Below are 9,196 nucleotides of genomic sequence, written 5' to 3' on the forward strand. Positions count from 1 at the left end.
TGTCTGTGTGTATGTGTGTGTATGTGTGTGTATGTGTGTATGTGTGTGTATGTGTGTGTATGTGTGTGTGTATATGTGTGTATGTGTGTGTGTGTATGTGTGTATATGTGTGTGTATGTGTGTGTGTATGTGTGTGTGCATGTGTGTGTATGTGTGTATGTGTGTATGTGTGTATGTGTGTGTGTATGTGTGTGTGTGTGTGTGTGTGTGTGTGTATGTGTGTGTGTGTGTGTGTGTGTGTGTGTGTGTGTAGGTCAGAGGCTAACTTGGGAGAGGCTTCACCTGTCACTTACTCTGCAGAGTGATTGAGGCTGAAAGATATTCCCCAGAGGCTGTGGAGTGTCTGCCCAAGCTGTCCCTTTCTCTTGGTAACAAGGGAACCATTAGCAGCCTAGGCTTGGTTGCTTGCGGTAGCTCCCCAAAGCCTCGGTAGTGCCTAAGGCTTACATCTTGGCTTCCAAGCAGCATGTGTTAAGCCCTTGCACTATGGCAGATTGGGCCCTGAAGCCTGGTGCAAAGCCACAATAGCTGGATCACTCTGGAGACCTTGTGCTAACTCTGTCTTTCACCTAAGTGCAGGAGGAGGGCAAAGGTCTCTCTGTGTTTCTTCTGGAAGCCTCTTCACTCAACCAGTTCTGTACACGTGGGGCATGCCGTGGATTCCACTCTAAATCCCTGGCTTTCCTGGCCGAGTCCCCCATTAGTCTGAAGATGACAGAGCAAACCCCTCAGCCTGGTGCACAGGGCAGAGCCTGCGGTCTGCCCTCCCACACTGCTGTATCACAGACACCAAAGGGACCAGAACAGACTGCCCTGTCAGGGGACCCAGAAAAGCCTCCAGCCAGCCAACTGCTGGGATTCTGCAGTTGGAATGTCACTGCTCCAGCTTTGGGCTGTGTCCTCTGTTTAAACCTGAGCACTATTCCCGCCAGCTGTGCCGTTAGGTTTGCTATACCACAGCTCAGATCTGAAGTCTTCACAGCAGCTGGGACCTCAGTTCAGTGTAAAATGTTCACCAGGAGGCCCAGTGTGTAATCCCTGGTAACACAGGAAGGCAGGAAGATAAGAAGGAAGGAAGGAACCAACCGACCAACAAACAAACACGCCAACAAACACACCCATGCTCGCAGGAAGGTCAGTGGGTCCTGAGAATCCTACTGGCCACTCACCCATACGGAAGGTGACATTTCACCTCCCGGACATTTCACACACTGTTTCCTCTGCCTGGAGACTTCTTCCTTCCTCTTTCGTCTACCAACTCCCATCTGTGCCTCAGGACTTAGCCAGGAAGACATACTCTCCAGGGAATCTCTCTGGATGCCTCTCTCCCCACCACAGGTGACAGGTCCTTTCATGGTCTGAAATTTACCACTATGCCCATGTCTCGTCTTCCATCTGCGAGCCGAGCTGTGTCTGAAGGCTCCCAGTCTCCTGCAGGACCATCAGCTGGTACTGGACTCAGCACATAGGCCTGTCTGCAGCTTTGTGTGCCAGGACCCCAAGGTCAGAGCAGCTGGATGAAGGAAGGAGTGGAGCCGGTGCCTACTGGGTCTTCTAGTGTCCAGGTGATGGAAGAGCAAATAAATCCAGAATAAAACATCTGGATGAGCACCCCCAGAGCTGTGTGGGTAGTGGGACTTATCGGTCCCTCCCTAAAGTATCACCACATGCCTGGCATGCATCAGACATGTGATGGCAACTCCCAGTCGTCGACTTGACTTTGTCTGGAATGAACTACAATCCAGAAGTGGAGGGCTCACCTGTGAACCTATGGTCCAGATTCTGAGGCTGGAAAACACAGGCTTTTGATTCAGATCTTGATGTGGGATGACACAGGCATCTGTCTTAAGATCTGTATCTTAAGGCACAGTGGCCATGAAAAGCTTAGGACCAGGCAAGGTAGTATATGCCTTTAATCCCAGGAGACAGAGGCAGTCATATCTTTGAGTTCAAGGCCAGCCTGAGATAGAACAAGTTCCAAGTAAAGAGCAGCTTAGGTCCAGGAGAGGTGGTCACACCTTTAATCTGGGGCATTCCTTCAGCTGGAGGCCCACATAAGATAATGGAAGAAGAAAGATTTCTTCTTCATCTGCTTGCATTTACTTGCCAGCACATCTGTTGGATCCTACTTCTTCAGGATTCCAGCTTATAAAGAAAGCCAGGCGAAACACCCAGCCTCGTGGACTGAGCAGAGGCTAGATTGTTGGACTTGCCATTCACAGCCCATTGCTAGGTTAGTTGGACAGTAAGTCATTCCAAGAATATATAGACATTCCATAAGTTCTGTGACTCTAGAGAACTCTGACTAATACAAGTACCGTGCACAGTATCTCAAATGCAAGCTATATTTCATCCCACCAGGTCCATTTTTCTCTGAATTGAAACTGGAAGAAAAAAAAGTCCAGAAAGGATAGTAAACACCGTACCCAGCTAGGAAGCAGTAGATGCAAGACTCCAATCAGTCTCTTACCACACTTTAAGTCTATCATTCTGTCCACAGTAGTGTCCCCTGAGGACACATCCCAAGGATCCTTGTATGAATGGAAGTAAGTGTGCCCACATGTATTTGTCGGAGGCAACTGTCTCCTCATTTTGGCGCTCGCTGAATCTCATTGCCATTCCACAGAGCACAGCTCTGCTGAACAGTTTGTGAAAGACTAATTACCTAAGACCAGGATGGAGATGTGAGGGACCCCAGAGCCCCCTTGTTATATACGAGCGATTCTGAGCCCCAGAGAGTGGCCATTGCTATCCTCAGGTTGCACAGCCCAGCCCCTTAAGGGAAGAAACAAGTCTTGGCACCCTCCCCAGAGTCTGCACAGGTGGAATTCACACAGCCTCCTGTAGAGGCCGCCCAGGCTTCGAGAGATGGAAATTGCTAGGAGGGATAACTATATAATGCAAAGAACTATAGAACAAGCAAAAACCACAGAGCCACATGCACAGGCCCTGCTAAATGCGCCTGCTTCAACTTAAAGTCCAGAGAAGGGAAGGACTTGTCCAAAGCCACTGGACAAATTCAACCCTCAGCTGGTACCAGAGCTCAGCTACCAGTCTAAAGGTCCACCCAGTCTTCCCCACAGGGCCAGGGTGTGACTATGGCTTCTCTCCTGACCAGAGGTTGCTCCAGGGAGCACCAGCCTCTGCCAGACTTGTAGCAGATGTCATGAGTTTAATGATGGTATAAAAAAATAAGTACCGTTCTCAGACTTTACCAAACTCCCTGTTTCTTCTCTTGATCATTTTATACAGGATGCATTAACTGTTGGCCGATCCCTGAAATCTCTTGAGTATGCATTTGATGGCAAAGGAAAATGACAATATTTATATTGTGTGTGATATGTATATATGTAGGTGTACACATCCACGATACACACATGGGCACATATGGGCACATGTGTGTGCCCACACAGCCAGCGCCAGGTATGAAGGAAGCAGTAGTGAACACAACAGACACTGTCCCTACTGTTTCTGCCCCCAGAAAGATTGCATTCTGGGAAATCGGATCCTTGTTAAACAATTCGTTTCACAATTAATTAGCCAATTAAAATGGTGGCAATTGCTACACAGAGAAGTGATTAGCTTTGCTCCCAGTAGAAAGTGCTGGCTAATCTGCTGGATGTTTTGAGAGTGGACATTAAAACAAGATTCAGAAGTTCCCTGCAGTGATTATAAGAGGAGAGCAGGGAGGAGGAGTTTCTTGTTTATCTGAAGGATAAAAGTGAGGCGCCCTTGATCAACACCCATTCCTGGAAAACAAAGCTTCAAGAGCAAATGAAGATATTCCAGGGGGCTGAAGAGATGGCTCAGTGGTTAGGAGCACTAGTTGGTCTTCTAGGGGATCAGAGACTAATTCCCAACACCCACATGGCATCTACAACTGCCTATAACTCCAGTCTCAGGGGATCCAACACCTACTTTTGGCCTCCTTGGGTACTAGGCAGGCACATGGTGCATAGACACCTATGAAGACAAAACACTCATAAAATTATTTCTAAAGATATTTCAGGATGCTCCATGCCAACTCCTTCTGAGCCCCCACCTGCCAAGCCTCTGTTTATTGGGTTAGAGAGGAAAGGTCAAAGGGTCAGAGTGGTTCCCTAGCTCTTTGAAAGTCGGCTAGAAACTTCCAAAGAAGTTTGGGAGCCAAGCCTAGGCTGGCATGACCTATAATGATCCTTAGAGTCTTTCCTTGAGATACACTGTAGCTTCTAAACTTAACTGTGTATGAGCGCATACATTCATGAGTGTGTGCATGTGTACCAGCATGCGTCATGGTACTTGTGTGGCCGTCCTTGCCTTCCACACTGTTTGAGACATGGTGTTTGTTGTCCACTGCTGTGTACTGCAGGCTAGCTGATCTGAGAGTTTCTGGGGATTTTTTTTTCCTATCTCACCCCGCCCTCACCTCGCTGGACTCACAGAGGTGCCCTTCCATACCCTACTTTTATGTAGGTTCCAAGGATTTGAACTCAGGTCAGTATGCTTGTGTGGGCAAGCATTTACTCTATGGAGCCATCTCCCCAGCTCTAACTTCTGATCTGCAGAGCCGTTTAGCCAAGGACTTAGAGTCCTGACATCACAGGAGTCCTCTGGTTGTTGACAACCTCCCTTCCATGGGCCTTGGAGAAGAATATAATGTTTTCTGAGAACCTCTGGGTTCTCTGAGATCCTCCGGGATCAAGAATCGAGAGATCTAGGTGGGAACTCCACCACATCTCTCAAAGGGAGTGGCTCATGACTGGGATGATCAGACTCCTTCCCCCTGAGATGAATGGGTCTTGAACAAAAAGCTTTAATATTCCACAAATGCGAACAGAGGGACCAGTCCCCTTCATCTCTCAAACAAGATGCCCAAGTCAGGTCTTCATGCTGCCTTTCAAGGAACATCCGCACATTTTCCTTCTCTAAGGCAATATCACCTCTTGGCACAGCCAAACCTCACCCAGAGTTTCTGCTTTTCAGTTTCAGGACCAAAACCGTCTCCCCCTAGCCCAGTTGGGTCTCAGTGTATAAAGCACAACAGACTTCACTTTTCATATGGAGAGAAAAAGGCTTATGTTTTCCAGAGCCATGGTTTGACCTGGCAGTAGTGTGCTGCCATGCACCTGGGCCTGACCCCGTGGAAGCCGTCCCCCATCAACAGTGCGCTGGCTCGCAGGAGCAATTTCCAACCTCCAGATGAAGTCAACTTTGAAAGGAGAATATGAGTTGTTCATTGGTCAAGGAGCCTTCCTGGAAGCTGCTCCCAGAGCCCAGGCTGGTCCCACCTCAGTCCCTCCTTGGAGGTGGGGAGTCTTGGAATGCCCACTGCTCTGCTACCCCAAAGCAGACATTCAGCCTTCTTAGAAGAAGCTGAAAGTGGGCGTCTGGACAGGCGGACAGGCGTGTCCCAACAGCCCTCCTCCTAGGCAGCCTGCCTTTCAGGTTTTTGAAGAACCCAGTGCCTGTGGATTCCATAATGAGGAGGGATTTGTTTGTTGAAGGATCTTTTCAGCTTTATTGCTTAACTGGAAGGTGAGAGGAAGGTGGGGGCGAGATGGGAATGGCTCGCCTTCACCTCAGATAGTCCACGTTCAAGCTTTGTCCGAAGCTGCCTTGAGTCAGCAGGCAAGGGTTTTAAGGATGAGGACTCAGGAGTCAGGAGTTCTAGTCCTGGGTTGTTTCTCTTCGATTTGTTTCATGACCAGGGGCAAAGCCTTTTTGTTCTCTGCAGTTTAGCATCCCTGTCTATAGCATGAGATGTGGTTGTAGGATCAGTGTTTCAGTTTACTCATCTGTGCAATGGGCATTATCCAAGTTCACCCTTTATCATTAGCAAAATCACCACAGAGTCAACTTAAGGTAATGAGATCTAAACCAAAGGTCTCATTTTGATGGTGGGTAGCTAGAACCATAGAACATGGAAAAAAAATCTCACCAACATAGACACTTCCTTGGTGGTGACTCCTATCAGATTGCACAACAGAATCTATTCTTTTAAGAAAAGGAAGGAAAAAAACCCTTTTATCTTGAATGGCTTCTTCAGTTGCTGGGAGAATCGCAAAGTTATATCCGATTGACCCCACAGAGCCCTCACCCAGCTCCCTCTGGTGTTGGCGTGCATTGTAAGGTGTTAGCAGCTGAGTGCAGGCTTTATTCCAGTCCTACCAATGTTCCTGCTAGCATCCTTCTTGCTTCAGAAATCCAACCCTGGGGTATCAGCTTTTACATGGCTGTTAAGTCACCAAGCTGTCCCTCGGTCCCTGGCAGTTCCTCAGGACCCTGACACTTTAGAAGAGCACCACTGTGCAAGCCTTTGGTGTAATGTCTTCAACTTGGGTCTGTCAGTCTGACCTCTCACAACCTGGAAAAGCTGATGGATTTGGGGCAAAGGATGCCCATCCCAGAGTTCCTGTCTCATGGCTGACGTAGTCACTGGTCACTTCATTGAGGTGGTTGCCCGTCAGCTTCTCCACTGTCAGAGAAGAGAGTCACTAAGGTCAGTGGAACCCACACACTAGGTTCAAAGAGTGAGGAAGTAAGCCCCCCCCCCCCGAAGGAGGACTATCAAAGAGCAGTGGACCTGTTAGGTCACCACAGTGGCTAATAAACTTTGGGGGAGCTTCTTTGATGCTGTACAGTTCCCTGTTTCTCCAGGTTTCACCCGCCAATTTCACCTGAGCAGGGGCTTGGGTAATTATTCCTGTGGTGTGCTGAGGGCAACTGTTTCCTCCATCCTTCAATACTCGCTGGTCTTAGTTCTACCCTGGAAAAGAGTTTCCTGGGACTGGGGAGGAGGCTCAGTAGGTAAAGTATTTGCCATTCATGAGGTCCAGGCTCAGCCTCCAGTGCCCAGGGAAAAAGCTGGGTGCAGCGCCGTGTGCCTTTAACTCCAGTGCCAGGGAAGGAGAGATGGGAGGGTTCTCAGCTCACTGCTCAGCAACCTCCGCTGAATTTGTTGTGTGTGCCAGATTCGGTGAGAGGCCCTGTCTCCAAAAATAAAGAAGAGAGAGAAGAACATATTTCTCTCCTACACCACACCATACCACACCACACCACACCACACACACATACACATACACATACACATACACACACACACATACACATGCACATACACACACCACATCACACACATATACACACATATACACACATACACTCTCACACACACACACACACACACACACACACACACACATACAACTGCATGCACACCACACATACAAATACGGGTGCCTGCTCACACACATGTACATATACACACAGATGCATGAACACACACACATGAATGTGTGCTTTTATCTGTGCTTCCCTACCCATCTAGTAATTCCATCAGTCTTTGCCTTTTCTCGGGAACACACTCCCATCCTACTACAGTTCCCACTGCCCCTCAGACGAAGGTGCTGACAGGCCCCATTTGGAGTTTTATAGATACTTCATCTTTAGGATCCTCATTTCCTTCTTTCCAGTCTTAAAGCCAGCCAACTCTCCAAGGAGCTCTGGTTTCCTACACACTGCTTCTTGGTGCTCTTAATGGCTTGAGCAAGGGGCATATATGTAAGTCCTTACCATCAAAGGCCAAATCTGAACTACTCCAAAACCCAAACTGTTTTCAGCACCAAGTAAGAAGATGAAAAAAAAATCAGATTTTGAAGCATTTTAAGAGTTGTGATTTTTGGAGTAGAGATGCTCAATCAATTAACTACGTAAATATTCAAAAAAATAAAAGTACAAAATCTAAACCACTTCTGGTCCCAAGCATTTGGGACAATAGATGTTCAGATTGTCTGCGTGTGTTCATATATGCACATGCAGGTAACATGTGCTTACATTTCTGTGTCAGTCTGTGTATAGTAAGGCAACCATGACTGAGACTGCTGGCTCCAACTCTAACAGAGCAGAGTCCTCTGCAGCCAACCTCTGTGCTTATTTCCGAGAGAGCAGACAGGTTCCTACCGTCCTCTCTTTACTTACTTGTTTGTTCAGTCCTGGGATCCATTGAAGCAGATTTCCTAAGGCTAACCTGTGCTCCTGCAAGAAATCCTTATCTAGAGTTCGGTGTTTACAAACGTTATAAACCGCTCCTTTGGCCTTTATCGCAAATGCTCATTCTGTCCCTCCCTGGCTGGGCTGGTGTGAGGCAAAGCTTCCTCAACATCTCAGGTTCCTCCTGAGTGAAAGGATTGTGCGAGGCTCTGTTTGGATGCTCTCTGCCCGGCAGGAGCAGGTAAGAGGAGGCATAACGGGGCTCAGAGCTGTGCCCTTGTGCTCTTGCAGTGCCTGTTGTGATCCTAATATCACAATTCTCTAGTTCCAGTTTGGGCTCAGCTGATGGCAACCCCTTCTTGCTCAGTCTTCTATCCTGAAGCACATTGGAGGGGCACGAGCGTCCACTCCTTTATGTATCCAACTCAGTGAGTTGGAACCTGCCAGGCTGAGAGCACCTACTCTCTCGCTAAATAAGCATGGATATAAGTACGGCGAGCATCGAGCATCAGGTTCCTGGAGGCTCTCTCTGCCCCATCACGACTTGTGAGAGCCCACCCAGGCTGGTGGGAGGCAGGGCTCTGTAATGAGTGCGGCCTTTGTCCCCATTGGCTCCTCTTCCACCAATAGCAGGCCTTCTTGAAAGGGGTCTCCCTTCATTGAGAAGACACCCCATGCCACCCCATATCCTGACTTAGGAAGATCTCCTGAAACTCTTGTGAATAGTATCACACCTCCCTTGTGATACTGGCTCACAGTTTCCTTGTCTGTAAAGTAAGGAACTTAGTTCAGACTAGCAGCTGGATCTAGCAAGTTGTGGCCTTTTGTTTTTCTTGTGTATTTGGAGTTTTGCTTATTGGCTAGTTTGGGCTTATTTTCGGTTTTGTTTTCCATTTCTTTGCATTAAAAGAAAGACAGAGACAGAGGGACACACCCAAAGAGCTCATGCCACAGAACTTGTGTGGAGGTCAGAACAACTTGCAGAGTTAGTTCTCTCTTTCTATCACATGGGGTCTGGGGACGTAACTCAGGTCCTCAGGCTTGGTGGCAAATGCCATTACCCACTTAGCCATCTTGCCTGCCCTGTTCTGTTTGGCTTTTGTTTTTAAATTTTCAACTTGGGGACTGATATGGCCCAGGCTAGTCTCAAATTCATGATAGAGCTAAAGCTGGCCTTGAAATTCTGATTCCCCTGCCTCCACCCCACAAGTGCTGGGATTATAGG

This window comes from Mus musculus, chromosome 4, assembly GCF_000001635.26.
Source record: "Mus musculus strain C57BL/6J chromosome 4, GRCm38.p6 C57BL/6J".
NCBI lineage: Eukaryota > Metazoa > Chordata > Mammalia > Rodentia > Muridae > Mus > Mus musculus.